This window comes from Orbicella faveolata, unplaced genomic scaffold (assembly GCF_042242905.1).
Source record: "Orbicella faveolata isolate gen_17 unplaced genomic scaffold, um_ofav_v1 contig_1, whole genome shotgun sequence".
NCBI classification, from domain to species: domain Eukaryota; kingdom Metazoa; phylum Cnidaria; class Anthozoa; order Scleractinia; family Merulinidae; genus Orbicella; species Orbicella faveolata.
This window is the reverse complement of record NW_028301536.1, coordinates 6312731-6332500: the sequence shown is the minus strand read 5'-3', so window position 1 is coordinate 6332500 and position 19770 is coordinate 6312731. Positions and strand designations below refer to the sequence as shown.

Sequence of the window (19770 nt, the reverse complement as noted above, 5' to 3'; positions counted from 1 at the left end):
CTACCGATTGTACGTTGAGACTAACTATACTAAGCGGCATTACGTTGGATGAAGGCAACCGCTTCGTTGAAGGCGAGTTTGCCATGTGAAAAACAATTTTTCAGTTAAGAAAAAATGAGTTCAGTAATACTTCCAGAACATTGTTTTAAGCATAAAGGCAATCATTATGCAACTTTACCTTGGTTCGGCACCAAAATAGCACAAAAGTAAGCTAAAAGGGATCAAAATAAAAGATTAAGTACTCACGTTTTCGTCGCGACGTGAAACTCCACGTTCTCACGTTCTCGACCTCACGGCAGCGTCAGGTCACAACGTGTTGTACATACGCAGTGACGTCTCGAAAGAAATGTCACGTTTCCGGTTGCCGTCGTCAGGCCGGCGACGTCTGTTGCTTAAGGTGCCTAGTATCCTCTAGGGGACAGCTTCTGCTTGTCATCTATATCACTATGTCCTGAGAAATATTCCCCTGCCCGTATCTGTTGTTCCTAGCTTGGAACAAAGTTACCTTACACTGAGTATACAATTTCTGCCGTGTACAGTAGATAGTCATCTTTATTGACGTAAGACCACACACACTGTCTTCTAGTAATATTTCCAGTATTATACTGGAGCTGAACAAAAAATACAAATATGTATGCATGTAATGTAATTAACAGTGCTCCATTTTTTTATTCAATTATTTATTTAGGCTTAAGGCAGATCGCAAATCAACTACGAGGAAACATTACAGTCTGTCCCAATGGCCGTCAGTTCGTATCAGAAGCCCAGCACTGCAATAATTTAAGCCATTGCTTGCGGGACTTGTATATCCATAATTGTTCATCAGGTAACTTGTTTTGTAGAACTGAAGATTAACAGAAAGTAAAGCTGCTACAGCAATCTTTATATAAAACTGGCATTGACATTTGTCTCCATGGTGAACGGAATGGAATAAATTTTGTTTATCGTTTTCTGTTGCGGCTTTTGTTTTGATTTGTTCTAATTTGATTATTTCTTTGTGTATAAGTTTAGTTTTTGGTGCACAGCCATTTTTGGTGCACAGCCAACACAGCCAAATGTATATTCACGAGTTCGAAAAGGTTTAGTTTTGGGTAGTACGATAAAATAAAGTGAACGCGATTGAAATTCCACCAAAATATTCTGTTAGGTTACTGGAATTAAAGTAGACGTCCCAAAATTACATTGCTCAACTCGTAGAGTTTTCAGCTTAACTCGTAATTTTCAATTCACACGTTCCTTTACTCGCCAGAGAAAACTTGTCAAGACGAGGACTCGAATCAATACTTCGAGGGAGCCACATGGTCTGTTGGTAAATGTATTGAGTGCAGATGCGTTCAAGGCAAAATTCAGTGCTCAAGAAAGCTTGTATTAACTTCATTCCCGCTTTTCACTGATACGATTCAAAAAGCTACCGAAGATTGCAATCAACCGGAGTGTAACGTGGCAACCTACATGAAAAAAAAACAATGGGATATGCCATGGTAAGTATAACTGGACATGTTTATAAGCCAAAGAGCATCCTTGAGTAAGACCACATTTTGTATGGTCTCGGTTACCCGAGACCACTCGAGGAATGTCATATAAAAAGCCTTAAGGTTATGTTTCTTTTGTTTGTTTGTTTGTTTTTTAGCGAAACTTATCAAAAAATCGCCGAGAGTAACTCGGGGAGTGTCGTCTGGGGCACCCAAGATGATACGAATGGGGTCTTATATAGGTTTGTTGGAATTTTATAAAGACACGGAAAAAGTGTATTAAGAGTGCCTGCCTGTAAAAATCAGACAAATTCTTAATTTCGCGGCAAGGGTGGAAAATTCGATTTCGCTCATATTCTTGTGGTAGATAGGCTAGGGCATGACAAAGACTACTGGACAGGTTTTTTGGCAAAATATCCTTTTATTTCAAAGAAATATGCAAATTACCAACTTCCGTTAAAATCGTCATTTGACGCACCATTTTCTTAAGCAAGTTTGAGAGCCTCGCTTGCAAAACCACATCATTCTTCCGTCTTTAAAACACTCAAATATTTTTGTGCAATGTTTAAATGTGTACTGGGTTGGTTTTAGGGAATGTTGCGTTGTCTTTTTGGGTGCAAAATAATTAAATTTCGAAGACATGTATTTCATTCACTTAAAAGTACTTCGTGAATGCAATTGATTTTCACCATGTGCGAAACCTTCAAATGGATTAAGCTTCTGGTGGTTGAATCGCAGAAGGATGATCTACAGATTCCTGTAAAAATTTCTTTGGGCAAATGATTGTGAGCGACGCGAGAGCTTTTCAAAGTACGTCAAAAATGCAAATATTTGACCATCCGTCGTCAAATTTCAATTTACGGGTTAGACGTATATTTTAGCATGCGCCACATGACTTGACCTATAATAAGTTGAAATAGACACAGAGCTGATAATTTCGAAATGTTCTAACCTTATTTGTTGCAAAAGGCAGGTCCAAAGCCGATTTGACGTGTTTCTAGTCGATCTCTCACCATTCGTCGCACATAAAGCAGAAGTTTGCTTTTGTTTACATAACGTCCGATGTACATGGCCAACTGTCAACTTATTTAATGGTCGAATACCATGGATCTGTGACCATCTTTCGGCACATATGAACATCACTGCATCTAAGTCAAAAACGGCTGATTCATTTGTAGATAGTTGCTTGCTTTGCACTGCGCCAAAATAATACGTTTGATCGATTGCTGACCATTGCTGATAAGCGTGTCGGCGCAGCACAATCTTACAGCCGTTATTTGTTCGTCACGCAATGCTGTCACGGCATATGCTGCACATTTTGACCCATTTTGTATAGAGCAGTCTAAGGATAAATGAAACAATTTAATCATTGTTCATCTGTTTGTTCATATATATAATAATATGTGTATATTTATATAATCGTATTCTATAGTGCACGTGGCCTCGGTCCAAATCACGTTTGTTGTACGTTTTGATGTTTCAGACAATAGCTGATAAAGCTAGTGCCTGTACTCACTAGAATTTTAAAAAAATCGCCATGAAACAAATTATAGATCAATGAAGCAAGAACTAGCTGAAATAAAAATAGGAAATCACAACGTGTCTAATTCATGAGAAAAACAGACTAAATTTAATTAGTAATTACGTGAGTAAATAGCCCTGGCCATGCATGCCATCTTATTTGGCGTATTTTGCTTGCCTAGTGGCCAGGCATCGGTGTGTTTGTAACAGAAAATAGAGGACTGTTGTCAATACAGTCCAAAATTATTGTCAGTAAAATATTGTAAATGAAACACCTATTGACCGGTTACCTCCGCGGCCACCATTTGGTCGTTCCGATAAGGGTTTCATTATTGTCTTTACCCCTATTCAGCGGTCACCCAAAATTTAGACACTTTGTTTTGGAAAGGGCGATGGCAGATAAGAGTCTGAAATTGAAGGTGCATGACGAGTGATAATTCAAATACACGTGTATCATGATTGTCTTGAGTTGACTCCACGTTCACCAAGAAATTTATAACCCGATAGTGAAAAATTAAATATTTAAGGTACAACTCTATTTAAGCGGCTAGCCCCATAGTGAGCGGCCACCACCCATTTCCCCGGGGGTAGCCCACTGTATTACATGTAAACCAAAAATAATTGCACAGTGCGAAAAGACCTAGGTATGAGTTAAGCGTTACAGTATTACGCAGGGCATGTAGGTAGCGGTGGTCGAGTAAAAGATAACAACAGAGGCAATGGTAAACTATCCATTCTTCTCATTTTTTAATTTAATCTCTTCCTACTCAACACGATTGTGTGCTCCCAGTGGTTCCCAGCCTTACGGGGCCTTATGTATTAGGATAGAAATTGTCCTACCCCTACCCCTAAAATGGGATGACAGTATTGCGTGACGAGCAAGGAACCGCTGCAAGCAAGGATTCAAGCCATCAAACCATGATGATCAAACGTAATATTTTGGTGTAGTGCAAAGCAAGCAACTATCTACAAATGACTTAGCCGTTTTTGACTTAGATGTAGTGGTGATCATATGTGTCGAAAGAGGGTCACAGATTCATGGTATTCGACCATTAAATAAGTTGACAGTTGGCCATGTACATCGGACGTTATGTAAACAAAAGCAAACTTCTGCTTTATGTGCGACGAATAGTGAGAGAAACACGTCAAATCGGCTTTGGACCTGCCTTTTACAGCAAATGAGGTTAGAACATTTCGAAATTATCGGCTCTGTGTCTATTTCAACTTATTATAGGTCAAGTCATGTGGCGCATGCTAAAATATACGTCTAACCCGTAAATTGAAATTTGACGACGGATGGTCAAATATTTGCATTTTTGACGTACTTTGAAAAGCTCTCGCGTCGCTCACAATCATTTGCCCAAAGAAATTTTTACAGGAATCTGTAGATCATCCTTCTGCGATTCAACCACCAGAAGCTTAATCCATTTGAAGGTTTCGCACATGGTGAAAATCAATTGCATTCACGAAGTACTTTTAAGTGAATGAAATACATGTCTTCGAAATTTAATTATTTTGCACCCAAAAAGACAACGCAACATTCCCTAAAACCAACCCAGTACACATTTAAACATTGCACAAAAATATTTGAGTGTTTTAAAGACGGAAGAATGATGTGGTTTTGCAAGCGAGGCTCTCAAACTTGTTTAAGAAAATGGTGCGTCAAATGACGATTTTAACGGAAGTTGGTAATTTGCATATTTCTTTGAAATAAAAGGATATTTTGCCAAAAAAACTAACCAGTAGTTTTTGTCATGCCCTAGCCTGTCTACCATGAAAATATGAGCGAAATCGAATTTGCGACCCTTGCCGAGTTATTTTCCATTTTTATGGACAGGGACTCTTAACAAAAGCAGGAGGGGAAAAACCCTTGGGTGTTATCAAAGACAAATTTGACCATGGAATAAAATTTGTGGAACCTCGTAGCAAACGACTTTTAAGAATAGATGCAAAACTAACGTCGACAACAATGAAGAGATAAACATATGCATTCTTCTACTTGAAATTTTTATTACTGAGGCTCTTATAAATACACTTTGCCTGTTTAAGATAACTTGGGGCTGCGCAGAGCTCCTGCAAGAGGCCCATGAAACTAAAACTGCAATTTGGAAGCTTAGTCTTTAAAAATTACAAGCGACTCGCGTTAACGAGACCCAGTTTTTCTCTCTAACTTTTGCTCAGGAATGCAACAGCCAGATGCATCATTTTACATTAGCGTAAACCATACTCAAAAGTCTGCTACCTGGTGACGTGTGATGCCAACCTCGTCCGCAGGCTCCCGCGCCTTTGCCACTCTTGTCGTTGAGGAGCAACACCCTGGTTGTGGCTGGTCATGTGACCACCAATGACCCAAATTTTTCCATCGGAGAAGAGTCAACGAAGAATCTCAACTGAACCGAAAGAAACGCGATCGTTGATCGTTATCCTAAGACGACACACGGGAGAGTAAACCTTTGAAATTCCACAGTTCTACTCTAAGCTTCACACAGATTAAACGAAATGAATTTGTATATATCCAGCGTACTGATGCATCAATAAGATTTCAATTCCAGCCGTTCGATTTTATGCTAAGAAGTTTCGTTCGCTGTGTCATGTTGCCTAAACCACACATATTGTTCGCTGTATAAAACGAATTATTTGTTTACTTACCAATGACAAAATATAATTATTGACTATGCCAAGGAATCATGTTTAAACATCTGTGTCTAAACGTAAACTGAAATAAACCTGCTGCAGATGAAATATAAGTGCGGGATTAATGTCAACAAAACTGTAAATTATTCCACATTCTTGTAAATCAAATGCAAGTCAGAATACTCGGCAAACCGTGACAGAAATACTTTTTAAAATCCAAAATATCGCATGAAGAAGAATATAATATAATACTGCATTCTTTATCGGCAAAATTTGACTTCAAACCTCGGTAAAGCGGGTAATTTTTTCCTGTGACATGGGCATTTGAAACCCACAAAGTTTGTCACAGCAACAATCAAAACACTCTTCCACCCCTTCCACCGAACAGATTTTTATATCATCCAGATTCTGGGTGGTCACGTAACCAGCCGCAACCAGGGATTTTCTTGTCACCGTCAAGGGAGGCGAAGGAAGGAGAGCCTGGGAACGAGGTTGGTGTGATGCCATGGGCGTGTTGAGGTTATTAAAAGTGCAGTTACGCTTGGCTTGACAATAACAACAACAAAGAGTTTCTCCGATATTGAGTTCGAATTCCACATACACAAAAGTTGCCGCAGTTGAATTCCATGCGGGTCAGTAGCCACCTTAAATTAATCTTCAAATGAATCGTTAATGTCATTCACGAAAACTCCCACTAAGCCCTGTACCGGTTTAATTACAGGTGCAATGTACCACGGAGGAGATTTCAGTCTTGACGGTTCGAATTACTAATTATATCTTTTGAGAAGACGATGACGGCCTTTAAAAGCTTTAATTGCTTTATGAGTTTTTATGCTTTGCATTCTCCTTATTTAAAGTGCACCTAACCCCCCAATTTTTTTTTTCGCTAGAACGAATCTACTTATTATTTAAAATAGTTCTGCGAAAAAATTTTTGAATTCCGTTAAATCCTCGATTTTCTGTGCCACGACGAAATCTCGAAAATAGCCCCAAAACACCGCCATTTTGTTTCACGACCGAGTTTGAGGAGAATGGGTCCAGCGGCTCTTGTGACGTCCACCCAGGAAGGTTGGATATCTCATTTCCTCTCATTTCCTTCAGGATGGTGCAATACACATTCGAAAAGTGCGCAGAAACGCCTTCCAGAGGTGCTATCGGCTGTTGCAGCAATATTCCAGATTTAAAGAAAGATATACTGTACAATTTACTGACGATGATCGGTGCAATAAAGACGTAAACGATGGTTGATTTTGTCGAACCGAAACAAGCGAACTGAATCTGTGAGAACCATTGAAGAACTCTCACTGGAATTTGTTCCGCAGACTTTCGAACGCTATTTTCATAAAGTTTCTGCTTAAAGCTAACCAGCAATTTGTAGAAATACTACCTACAACCTATATCTTCCAATCCCGCAGTATTTATAACATAACCGGCAAAGTTGTGTGATCCGGTCATGATCAAGAAGCGTTATACTGATATGTAAATAGATCGCAACTGTACGCCGCTAACCAACACTTATTTCTCTTTCGATTTCGATGAAAGTCGAAGATTAATCCTCTAGAATTACATGATAACAAAGTTGTTAGACTCGCAGAGTTTTTCGAAGGTTTGGAAATCAGCAGTGCGACAAAGATTCTGTGCAATAGCGTCGAAAATATGACCGCGTAACATTATCTGCGGACCGCTTAGGGAACATATCCTTTTCGCTTATCCGACGAATTTCACTGCAAACTTTGAGAACAATTTACATTGGTTATTTGGAGTTACGACTTAAAACGTGTGACAATGTGAAATCGGTAATTATATGAAATGTTTCCTTCCGCCTTGCTTCCCGCAGCTTCAAAAATACAGGTCCAAACAATACGATTTTCAATCGATCGAAGCCAATGTTTTGGAGGTCATCAAGTCTCGAGAACTGCAACACGTACGTCGCTCTTATAAACATGAAGCATTCAACTGAAAGTAAAACACAAACTGGATTTAACAGAACCTTGACAAAATACATTCTCGGTAAGGACAAATGTAAACGGGCTATAAACACGCGTGGGAATCTTATGTTTAGTTGACGAAATTACCATCCAAAGCAGTCCTTGAGTTTTCTTTCCTGCTTTTCGTTTGCCTGCTCCTCCACTTCGTATCTAGCTTTCCATTCCTAATATACAAGCAGCTTGTCCGCAAAGACGTCTTCCCCCTCGTCGCTTGAAATATTGTAAATTGCTCTCAAAGCTCTAAGCAGTGAGTTCACAGTTGTCGAACGTGCTCGATCGAAGTTTATTTCGGAGCCTTCCGAATCGAAACTTAACTCTGACTCCCGTGACGAAAAAGAAATGATTCTGAGACAAAACTTGGACGTTTTAGTCCCAAAATACATCGGAACGATTAGTTTTGCGTTCTATTTTCTCGAGCAAATACAGAGAGTTGACTGAGGCGCCACTGTGTTTGGTTCCTGGGTAGACGTCATCAGGTACCGCCGCCCCAGACTCCCTAAAACGCGGTTGTGAAACACTTAATCGCGACTTTGAAAGGGCATAGAAAATCGAGGATTCAACCAAATTCAAAAATTTCTTCGCCCAAATGCTTCAAATAAAGTCTAGATTTGTTTTAGCGAAAAAAAATTTGGGGGTTAGGTGCACTTTAAAAAACATGGTACATAGAGTTTTGTGCAACCGAATAAGTGCTGCAACTTTACCGCTCAGTGAAAAACGAAATAAAGGAAATGATAATATTAAATGAGGAAACTGGAATTAAAGCACTGAAAAAGTTCTGCACGGTATTTACGCACGCGTTCTGTCCACTAAGCTCCCTTGTTTGATATCTGAAACATGTCCAACCCTTGCTTGGATACCGTGTGGTCTATGTACTTAATCTTGTGTTTTTACTGTCCTCGAAGTCTGTCTTCTTCCTTAAAGGCTCAAAATTTTGAGAATAAACCCTACTTCTGTTGCATTTTCCAACGAGATTCCTGTTATCGACTAGCTTATAAAGGGACCAATCTTTATTTCACCTAGCTTGTAGCTGGAACAATAAATTGTATTACGATGGAGAACGCTGGAAGGAAAATGGCGTCGATTTTTACTGCACCAGTTCTGATCAAAGAGCAAGGCCTGGCTGCTATGTTGATAACGGTAGAGTGCTGTGCACTGGTTGGTATAATTCATAAAGCTTTGTCCCAATGAATATGGTGGTTGTTGTTGTTGTTTTGCTCTGTTTTGTCTTTTTATTTAGACATATTTGTCATTGTTTTCCCTAAAGCACCTAGGCTTATCAAGGGAGGTTACAATAATACAACTTTTACTTCATTTATTCAGGATCACAAACAAACCCACAAGCAAACAACACACACAGTTTGCGCTGAGAAAAACGATTCCAGCTTACATGTCTAGAGATATTTTAACAATCAAACAGTGGCCACTGAAAAGCGATTAATATCGCTTGTTGGTGTTGTTGTTGCTCAGTTGTTATTGCTGATGATGTAATTGTTGTTGTAGATGTTGTTCCTGCAGTTCTAAGCATTCGCTCTGTGATTAAGTTGTGGTTTAGCACAGGTTCATTCTGTTTTCGAGCCTCAATTGGTTCGATAGTGCCTCTCCAAAGGTTTGAAAAGCCCGTGTATAAGAACCTGGAATTTTTCCACGTTAGCCTAAACAGGTTTTACACAGTAATGTATGACTGGTTAATGTGCAAAGGGGGTCTAAATAGAGAATTTTAGCCTAACAGGTTCTTAGAATCCAGGTTGTTATACTCGGGGTTTTACTGTGTCTCGGTTATTGTGCAACTGAGTGAATCAAGCAATCAAGCAATCAACCGATCATTTAATTAAAAAATAAATCGTCTATCAGTCGATCTATTAACCCACGTGAAGTTTGCTACATGTAGCTCAAAAACTTGTTCAAAATAGCCAGTGTAAGGATTAACAGTAATAAAAACCTGGTTACAAAACCAAATATACCTTTCTTTTAACTACAACTCACTTACCATCGATTTTAAAGAAGCAAACTTTACATTAAAGTATATATTGACATCCAGCTTAGAGGACACAAGGCAAAATGATTATTCTTATAATTTTATAAGAGTGAAAATTCAATAGTTCCAATCTTAATTCGTTAGAATTTAGATAGATCTGGAGTTTCCTGCCCTAAGTGATAATTAAACTGGCTGCAGGCATTAGGGCATCTAACATGCGGCTAGTGCTGTTTTCGTTGCTTCTTGGTTACTTTTGCCGTTTAGAGAAAGAAGGATCTTATACGGTTTAATTAAAAACATAAATTGCGTTTTATTTACAAATTTTCATCACAAAAAAGCTTCGATATTCTTGTAAAAATATTCTTTTATAAAAGATAACAACAACAAAGATTACTTGGCTTACGACGAAACGTTATGGCAAAGATTCTCTGCACGTTAAGTAGATCATGGTCACGACTAATAGTCAACTAAATTGTATTAGAATGTATAATCAAGGCTGTTTTTGTATACACTGTAATTCGTTGGTGATTTTTCAAACTTGACCACTGAATTAAACCCAGTCTGGAACGCGGGTTTCTGTCACGTTTTATATATGTAAATATATAAGTAAATTTGGTTGAACTCACACACATCAATGTTACTCGTGGCTTTTCTTTGACCTTTCTTGATATTTCCTGTTATATCGATTTCATTTTAGGGATAAGAGAGTTGTCTTTAATATCAAACGGTGACCTTTTCTTGTGTGAAAGTGGTGATGAGATTAGATCGCTTGGGGACAGATGTAACATCCGTCCCAATTGTGGCGATCGATCAGACGAGAGGGATTGTGATCAGTGTAAGTTATTTTGTTCGGAACTATGTACGTTAGAAGAGAGGAAAAATGGAAATAGGTTACACTTTAAAGAAGTTGGAACTGGAGAATAGCCTACGCAGATTAATAGTAGATAGGTAAACGGTACATGTCATTTTCCTACTCTTTGATTGATGAAGCGATTAATTGAAATATTCACGGAAAATTCGTCTAGTAGAGCTAAACTGCGTGTGTCTTGAATTTGTTAAAACAATCCCGAGCGCTACACCTGTTAGATGTATCAGGAGACGTTCGATCTTTTTGTCATGGAAATAGGCATACTTTAATTTTTTTTTTTTTTTCCCGTAGAGAAATATTTTTCAGTTCCCTTCTCCGCTCTCTCTCTCACTCTTTTTTTTTTTTTTTTATTATTATTTTTTTTTATTTTACACTTTTTGTATTATATTTTTTATTTTATTTTCGGTACAAGAATTATCACAGGAAACAAAATTTCAACTCTTATTTTATCGTCACGGTGTCCCACTCATGACGTATTGTTACTTCTTTTAACAGACTTCTGTGCTCCAGAAAAATCACAAGGTTTTCTTTGGACAAGAACACCAGTGGACGGAGAAATTCTGAAGCAATGTTCCTTAATTAACTCCAACTGGACAGGTGACAGCCTATTTAATTTGTTTTATGAGTTTTAATAGTTTTCTGATCTAAGATCTAGGCAAGTTGCCGATTAGGTGCCTTTTTGTTCAGACGAAGCCGAGTACAATAATAATAACAAATCATCTAAGAAAAAAACAAAAATAAAGAATTGTGTCTTTATTGACACATAGGCTCCTTCCCCACTACGCCGGAGGAATTTGACAACGCAGCTTTATTTCTATGGCTAGGCCAACCGTCCACACTAATCCGTCACCAGAGCTTTTCGTAACTTGATAGTCTTCAAACCTGTGGAATTTGAAAATGCGGGCTCTGAATTTTAGTGTAAACAGAAAACATTTTGAAACAAGTGCTTTTCGAAAACGATGGCGTCACGATAATCATGTGATTTTCCTGGGTGAATTTTCCTCAAACGTAAATCCAAAATGGCTTGTGATTGTTGCGTTTTTAAGTTCCTCCGGCGTAGTGTGAACGGAAAAAAAATGATGTGTTTTGGGAGTGAAACTTCCGATTTCAAATAATTCCAATGGACAGGGCCTTAGAAAGCTTCAAATTAGCCTCACAATCACATATTCTTTTCGATTAAAGAACAAATATGGTTAAACCTCCCAACTCAAATACAGTTTCCGATTGGAGGAGAACTTGTCACGTGTCATGGTTCAAAACTCACTAACTCCCCAGGGCGAACGAAACTCACTCTAGGGAAACAACAACTTGAACTTTCGACGTGCACGTGGTCAAGTCGAGCACCTTCAAACCGCGGCAAATTTGTTGTGCCAGTCGACGTGATGTCAAAAAGCCGCTGAAGTCGGGCAACGTCTCTTACTAGAGAAGACATTCATTATTCAAGAAAAGGGATTTATAATTGCAACAACATATCAGATTAACAAAGGGGAAAATTTGAACATTTTGTGTCTTCAAGCTTTTAAATTTGTCGCCAAAAAATGGACCGCCTGCGTTCGGCAACTCGCTCTTCGATCGCTGTCGCCAGGTAGGAAAATGTTTGTGTCATTTACTTAACAAATAGATTCCATGTTGCCGTGCGTCTGTTCAGTAATAGATCACAGATGACGTGGTAAGAACAAACAAGTGGCACACGAGGCGATAGTCGAGTGTGTCACTGATGTTCTTACCACATTTTGACGTCTTTTGTGATCTATTACTGAACAGACGCACGGCAACATGAAATCTATTTGTTTTATATAATAATGAAACAAACTACTACCGATAAAGCTTTTTTTATATCAAAATCTTGCAACATAACTCGAAAGCCGGCCTTTGCCCACTTTGGCGAACACGAAAAAAGCCATTTGACGTAATCTATTGTCTATACAAATTGAAGCAATCTCATTGGTTGCTATGCGTAGCAAAGAATTGTGATTGGTCCTGGAAAATCACGCCACTGTCAAACTTGACTCAGGCGTCGCTTCTCGTGGAATGAAAACTTACAGCGAAAGCAGAATTGAACTGCGAAATCTACAAATCTCAAAGAAAACGCTGAATAAGTCAAGTCAGTTTTTGTCACCAGAGCAGCCCTGTGAGCCGAAAAGCTTGGATGTTGCCTCGAATATTGCAGGAGTTGAAAAACTACGCTCGGAAAACTTGCGGCTGCGGTCAACCTGGAGGTCACTCGATTCGAGTTTTGAATGAAAGGAGCGTTAGTGATGGTGGAAATTTGTGTCCTCTGTGGTTGGTGATTCTCAAATCAGTTTGAAATAGTGTCGGAGACACCTTTTAGCTGCGATGCAATTGGCCGTGAGCTGTAGTGAGCTATACTTTGCTCGCTGGTGTGCCCTGAAACGGACTGGAACATTCGCATCGGAAAGCAAGGTTATGTGTTTATTTTAACTGATTTTAAGAAGTGGTTTTGATGTTTCATTCCAGACAATCACTGTGTCAACAATTATTTTGAGACTGAGAAAAGTTCAATGTTTTAAGTAAATTAATCTCATAAACATTTTGTTTATTGGGTTTGTTAAATTCGAGTCAAAGCAATGGTTCTCGGCTTACCAAGACTAATTTTGTGTTTGGTTTAGTCTCGCTCGACTGCCGACTGAGAATGCTCGAGTATTTTTTCTGAGTCATTGTCTAAAACAGAAACGGCTTTACCTTTCTTCTTCCTGCTAGACTATGCTTCTGGTACCTGTTCAATGCCTGGACAAGACTTTCTTGTACCTTATCTTTTGCCCAGTCATGTAAAATATTATCTAAATTCTTAAAACTTTCCGCCATTTTAAAACACAGAGGGAAAAAACTTTGAAATGATGACGTCAATCGTGCGTCTGTCCTCTAATAGATCATAAGCGAGAACCAATCAAAATGCAAGAATAACTTGGGTTATTATATAAAACAAAATATGCTGTTCCTCTTCAAGTCAAATACAGAATTCTCGAGTGAAGCATTAGAAGAGGGCAAAGCAACTATGGTATTGTTGTAACGCCTTCTCAGTCGTTTTGATTGTGTGACACATCCCGTCACGCCTTAGTTTGAGATACAGAACCTTTAGTGGACTTCTTCTCGAGCGAAGGAGAACGTTTTGAAACGCTACTTGGTGTTTTTGTAGCTTCGCTAACTGGTTTAGTTTTAGCTTCAGCCGAAGCCACTTATGAGTATGGTTCATTACAGTCTTTGACAGTCCCGAACCCGGATGGGATTGTACTGTTAGACGTATGACTCGTACTACTGCTTTCTCGCATCCCGTTTCATACCAAAAGGCGGGTGCTAAAATTGTCTTTATTGTTTGTCAGCTTCGAAGAAAAAGACTGTGATCGTGTCGTTTCGGTAGGACAGCTCGGTTTGACCTGCCGCTCGTACTGTAGGCGCCGTCACCTTCCGACGTCAAGCAAATCATTTTTTCGCGGTTATTTCTATTTTGAGTCGGGAGGTATAACAAAACACTTAATGCCTGGCCCCTCGGGAAACAGTGAGTTTTGCTTCCCCTCGACCCTCGATGTTTCCCTCGGCTTCGCCTCGGGGAACATTGAGGTCTCGGAGAAACAAAACTCACTGTTTTCCTTGAGGCCAGTCACTAAGTGCTTGTTGTTCTTGTTCAACTAAGAAGTTTCATCGAGATATGTCGAATAAATAATCATACTTTCGAAATTCCATGAAAGACGTTCTTTTTGTCAGTTGTATTCCTTTTCCCATTTTTCGAAATGTTGTCGTTAATGTTATTGTTGTTGTAGTTGTTGTTGTCGTTGTTGTACCCTGACATGATTAACTAAAGTAAACGTAACTATGTTATCAGCTATACACGCTCAATTTTACATCCACTAGGAGCATTTGGTAGTAAATGTACTCGCAAAAGTTACAGCACAGTTTGGATCCACAAGAATACCTGCGACTGTGAAAAGAAAACGTTGGTAGAGTACTTTAAGAAAAAAGTAAGTTTCAGCTGTTCGTTTTCTTTTATCCCACATGCCCAGTAAAAAGATAAGTTAATAACAGTTACTCCAAATCTAGATAATTGAAAAATGCTACCGGTGAATAGAAGGCGTTGAATTTACACCAAATCCAATCAGATGCAGATTGTGCATCTCCAGTTTATATGTCAAATTTTTAACCCACGGACAAGGGGTAAGCAAATTGTGGTAAATGCCTCCCACAGCCACCCCTAACTGTTCTTCTAGGCCATTTGAAGCAGCCATATCAACATCATTTAGACATGCAGGTTGAACCAAGTGTCGTGTTTTTGACAAAACTCTTCGAATTCATTTTTACCTTTATTGTTTGTATTTTCTACACTTTTTTGAGCACTATCACAGAATTAGTGCGTTTTTGCATTCTGTCATCATTTTGAATCATTTTTCTACCAGCTTGAAATTGTGATGTTTTCTAACTTTCTGAGAAAAGAGTTAAATGATACTCGTAATGCCTTAGTACTACGAAAACCCAAAGGGGGTGTCACCATCCACCCTCCCCGCTATACCACGGTGGGGTGTGTGTTTGCTTGTACACCCAGTAATTAAATCCATAGAATACAAAGAGCCTCTTATGGCCAGCACAGAATAGCCCATTTCCGAGTTGACCTAGGCCTCTCTATTAAAGCGAGGCCTGCTGCACAACCATTCCTATGAAAATGAGTTCAATTTGCAGGTGAATGAAATCTCATTTTCATATGAAAAGATGGGCAGCAAGACTCGCTTTGCGAAAGAGGCTTAAGGTAATCAGTCGGAGACGGCCAGTTGCGTCTTTGTTTTATGATAATAGTCCAGTGTCGAGTTAACCAGGATCGCTCAATAAAGGCTAAGACGCATCTGCACACACACACACACAAGAATGCGCTAATATTTGTTATCTCATGTTCATTACCTTTTAACCTCAGCCTAAAGTAAAATAATATTTTACTTCAGGTTGAGGCCAAGATTGTGCAGATGAGTCTTAACCCTCGGATGGCGGATCCAAAATGGCTGGCTTAATGACGCCATATGACCTCAGCTGACGTCATTACTCGCAACAAAAAAAAATCGTCAACTCGTACAGCAGGCTGAGGGCTAAATATTAAATACAAAATAGTTTAAAATATTGATTAGGTTATTGACCAGGCTTGCTCAGTGAAGATGGCCGGATATTGGTCAAATACGCAAAAATTTAACTGGACCAACATCCAACCATCTTGACCGAATAAGCTTTGTCAATAAAGGATTTATTACAATTTACTATATGGAAAACGAACGCTATTTTCTTGTGGGACACAGCGAGTAACCCCGTAAGCGGGTAAGTTAGCTCCATCTTGCCCCCTTATATCCACCCCCACTCCCTCCCCCCTTGCCCCCCCCCCCCCTTCCGTACGATGGAGGTATGAGTCTTCGTGTACGCCAGAGAGTTAAATATTTTTAATTAGCAGCGAGTTTCCGGTATTGGTATATTATTATAATACTTTATTATTGTTTCTATGTAACTTTAACCAATTCAAAATATTAATGACAGTAGTGCATTTCTAAACTGTTTTTGATTAGATTGCAGATTTGAACGAAAGCAACTTCATAAATGTGTCAAAAGAAATGGCTACTTCAGCAAAAGCGCACGAATTCACCAACCCTAAAGCTTTTCTCGACATGTTCAAGGATCTTTTCCACGCCGCAATAACGAAACTAAAGCCACTAACTCACCAAAATGCTGATATAGCACTGTAGTACTGTGAGGTATGAGCTCTTCAGACGAAAGATTTACCTGTGGTGAACTGATAACCCCCTTGTGGGCTTGGGGCCTAATTAATACACGATGTTGTGACTGTTGTCGGCATAGTAACTGAGGCTTGATAACTTCTTGTACACAGATTCCATTCCTCGTATTAAACGTCTTTTCCCTGCATCTTTTCCTTCGTTTGGTCCACCATGCGGTCATCCACCATTCCACGTTTCTGCTACAACTCCTTTCGTTCTTTATTCCTTAGGCAGCCTTAATTATTTCGCATCCTTCCTGTTTTCCCATTCCGTAGTCTCCTTCACTTTGATTAGTTTGAATGTTTTCCAGAAAGCGAAATATGTAACAGTCAAGACAATCACGCTGAAAGCGGCTATTGCTTAATAAGTTCCCCCTTTCTGAACTTCAAAATATAAAAAGACAACTAAAGTTATGTCTATACATACCTACTGTACACTAATAGGCAGCAAGCAGTATGTTTTTTTTGTTTGTTTTTTTTTTGGTTCCAAGACATGTAGAAAAATGCCTCTAACCGGCTGGATAACGAAGGTGGTGAAAGCCGCATAGCTGCATTCTTCAAACCAATTCCTTGCAACTGTATTACGTATAGCTACTCCATCATCGCATAAACACTTCCATGCAAAAAGAAATGGTACTTTCTACTTCTGACTGCCATTACAATTATTGTCGTCAGATTTGATTATCGTAAGAATGATCCGTAAACTTCTTAGTCAAAGCTGCTTGTAGTGGGTCTGTATGGGGGAGGGGGGGGGGGGGGGGGACTGACTGGAATCTCAGATTTCAGAGGAATGGTCGACGATTTCTCAGCTATTAGTTAGAATTTCAGGCCATGTTACATATCTTTGATCTCAGCTATGAATTGAATACGAGTTACTTCTCAGCCGACATTCAAGTAGCATCTATACCTTCATCCTCCTTGAAAGGTCAAACTACTTATGCAGTACGCGTGTTTCTAGTAAACTAACTTTTGTGTGCTATTTTTTATTTCCTCTTAGCACTTCATCCAAACTGTACTTTACTCTACTGTTTTTGATCGGTCACCATCATTTAGATTTTGCGATCCTAAATTGGTAAGCTACTCGATTTGCACTGGAAAGTACAAAACATTTTGGGTTGTACGTTGTACATTCAATCAAATTACCTTGGTTTTTCAAGAGTCAGAAACCATCGTATTTTTACCACGTGCTTGTGACGTCATCAATTTATCATGAAATCCAATTGCATATGTATTTACCTCTCCTTCTATGAACTATTTTTGTAAGCCAAGCACACTATGTCTAAAGGCTACTCACGACTAAAATGTTCCCTTCCACAGGTAGATGACCGAAACTTTCTGGTGGGTAGAGCATTGGAATTCCTCCGTCAAGCTCCCCAAAACACTACAGCCTACAATACTGGTTCCAATCTAAGATTTCCTCCTGACGAGCCTCTGCTGTGAGTTAATCACGCACGTGCTATTTAGTAACAGGACTATGTGTAAAAGCAAGTACTAAAGTTTTCAAGAGCCGTCTTTTTCAGGACGCAGAAAACGATTTTCTCTAAGCATCCTGGGTAGAAGCAGGAAACAAAGTATCCATTTTGCCACCTGATCTCAGTACTTCGACTGTTAAGGGGGTTTTCATTCCAGGCTCTCAATCCTGCAACATGGAAACGAGGCTGGACTTAAACAACTTACAAAAGCGAGGGAAAAAGACTACCAAAATGCAGGAAATGAGTTGCATAATTGCTGATTGGCCACTAGGAATGTCAGCATAACCATTAATAAGATGTTATTTAGTCACGTGACCGGCGAACATTTGTCACGTGACACTAAGAAAAGTCAGGAATTATTCCGTACCTGAGGCTGGACACTTAAATTAAGTCTTTAATTCATTCAAACTAAAATGGAAGTGATTACTGTTTGAATAATGATAAGTAACCTTTATTTAAATACTATAAGTAATTGAGCTTGATAAGTAATTAAGCACGATAAGTAATTAAGCTTGATGATTGCAATTTAATATCTGATAATTTCTTAAGTAAAGCCAATGATAATGCGGTTAATAAAAAGATTTATAAAATCATATCTGTACAACAGGAATGTGACAAATAGAGGTTTGGGAGGGGTTGCTGCGTGGCGTGGAGACGGAAAACTCATTTGATCACATTCTCGATGACTAAGCGCTAGAGCAAAAGAGTTCCGGTAAACTGGTAGGAGGGCTTTCTGGAATCACCTGAGCAGACTCTGATAGAGATTGGTGGCTTATATCTTACAACGAGGAGCTATATATATAAGTTGTCGGAGGATACGGAAACTATGTTTAACGTCAGAGGTGGGAGTGAAGGTAATACAGTCGAAGTTCTCCTTACGACCACTCTCTTAAGCGACCAGCTCTAGTTACGACCACCTTTGAGAAACCCCGTTTAGACTGTGCCTTAAACTTTGTAATGAGAAAACTCTTGTAAGTGACTGCTCCCGTAAGCGACCGCGTTCACTTTTGGGATTGCCCAATTGGATTTTTTCGTTGTTAGTAAGCCCTTGTAAGCGACCACGCAAAGTCTTTTACTTATAAATCAACCCTTTAATGAAACTGCACACTGCGTTACTGGTTAGATCAACTCATTAGTTCAACTAGTATTTAGTATTTAAATTGAACTTAAAGTTTAGTCATGTCTACATCAGATATAAAGACACTCGTTATAATAAACATTAATTTATTTTGCGTTTTCTTTATGAGTCATGAATGAGTTTCTGAAGCTCTCGTAAGCGACCACTCTTTGTTGTTTTACCACGCGGTCGCTTACGAGACCTCACTTTTTTTTAGCGACCAGCTCTAGTAATTACCACTTTTTCGAATTTGCGATGTGATCGCTTACGAGAGCTTCGACTGTAGCATAGAGCTCGGAAAACCAAGGGTGCATCGAAGGGTGCACCGAGGGTGCACCGAACAGCAAACTTAGTTGCAGTCACAACCGGAGATGTTGTCAACAAAGAAAACAAACATGACCTGCTGGGCGAAGAGGAAATTGGCCAGATTGTCGTAAAAGGGTTTGTCCAAGATAAGTTAATCAAAAAATATATAGGTGAAATTTCATGGCAGCGTCAAACAACAGAAATTCAAGACCTTTGAAACCTTGGACTTTGTACCAGTTTCACTGGATAACAACTAGACGATTGCCATAAAGGCAGACAGGGACCTCTTGAGGCGTTTTGTGGTAGCCTTAGAATCTGTGACATCGATTTAGATGAACAGTTGGAACTTTCTCCTCTCTCACTTTCAACTGCAACGCCCAATGGTAGTCTGAGGAAACCATAAGCGAAGTTCGATTTCAGCTAGATATTGCAAGAGAATGATTATCAGAGCCAGCCCCCATCCGCAAGATAGTCCCCTATCCCCTATATTCTTGTAGTTCCCTATCTGCAAGAATGAAGCACGTACCATACAGACATTTCGAGGGTTGTGTGGCAAGTTCAGTACGTATGTTACTTCCCACTTTTGTGATAAATGCACCAGATTCGATGTATTATTTGATCGCTATCTCCCAAATTCTATCAAAAGAGGAGAAGAAGTT

At 39.2% G+C, this 19770-nt stretch overlaps 2 pseudogenes across 2 annotated transcripts in view; one reads left to right on the top strand and one right to left on the bottom strand.

Moving 5' to 3' along the window:
- The window catches only part of LOC149117855 (uncharacterized), a 1717-nt pseudogene extending 1425 nt beyond the window's left edge, over positions 1-292 (bottom strand). The window contains exon 1 of the transcript XR_016206447.1: positions 247-292. The product of XR_016206447.1 is annotated as an uncharacterized LOC149117855 (transcript). The remainder of the gene's footprint in view (positions 1-246) is intronic.
- Positions 1-19770, top strand: part of LOC110042342 (uncharacterized) — a 47178-nt pseudogene that overhangs the window by 14106 nt on the left and 13302 nt on the right. The window contains exons 5-15 of the transcript XR_016203165.1: positions 689-826; positions 1250-1481; positions 8636-8770; positions 9083-9172; positions 10198-10425; positions 10954-11055; positions 14329-14435; positions 16011-16196; positions 17214-17288; positions 17534-17652; positions 19609-19672. The product of XR_016203165.1 is annotated as an uncharacterized LOC110042342 (transcript). The remainder of the gene's footprint in view (positions 1-688; positions 827-1249; positions 1482-8635; positions 8771-9082; positions 9173-10197; positions 10426-10953; positions 11056-14328; positions 14436-16010; positions 16197-17213; positions 17289-17533; positions 17653-19608; positions 19673-19770) is intronic.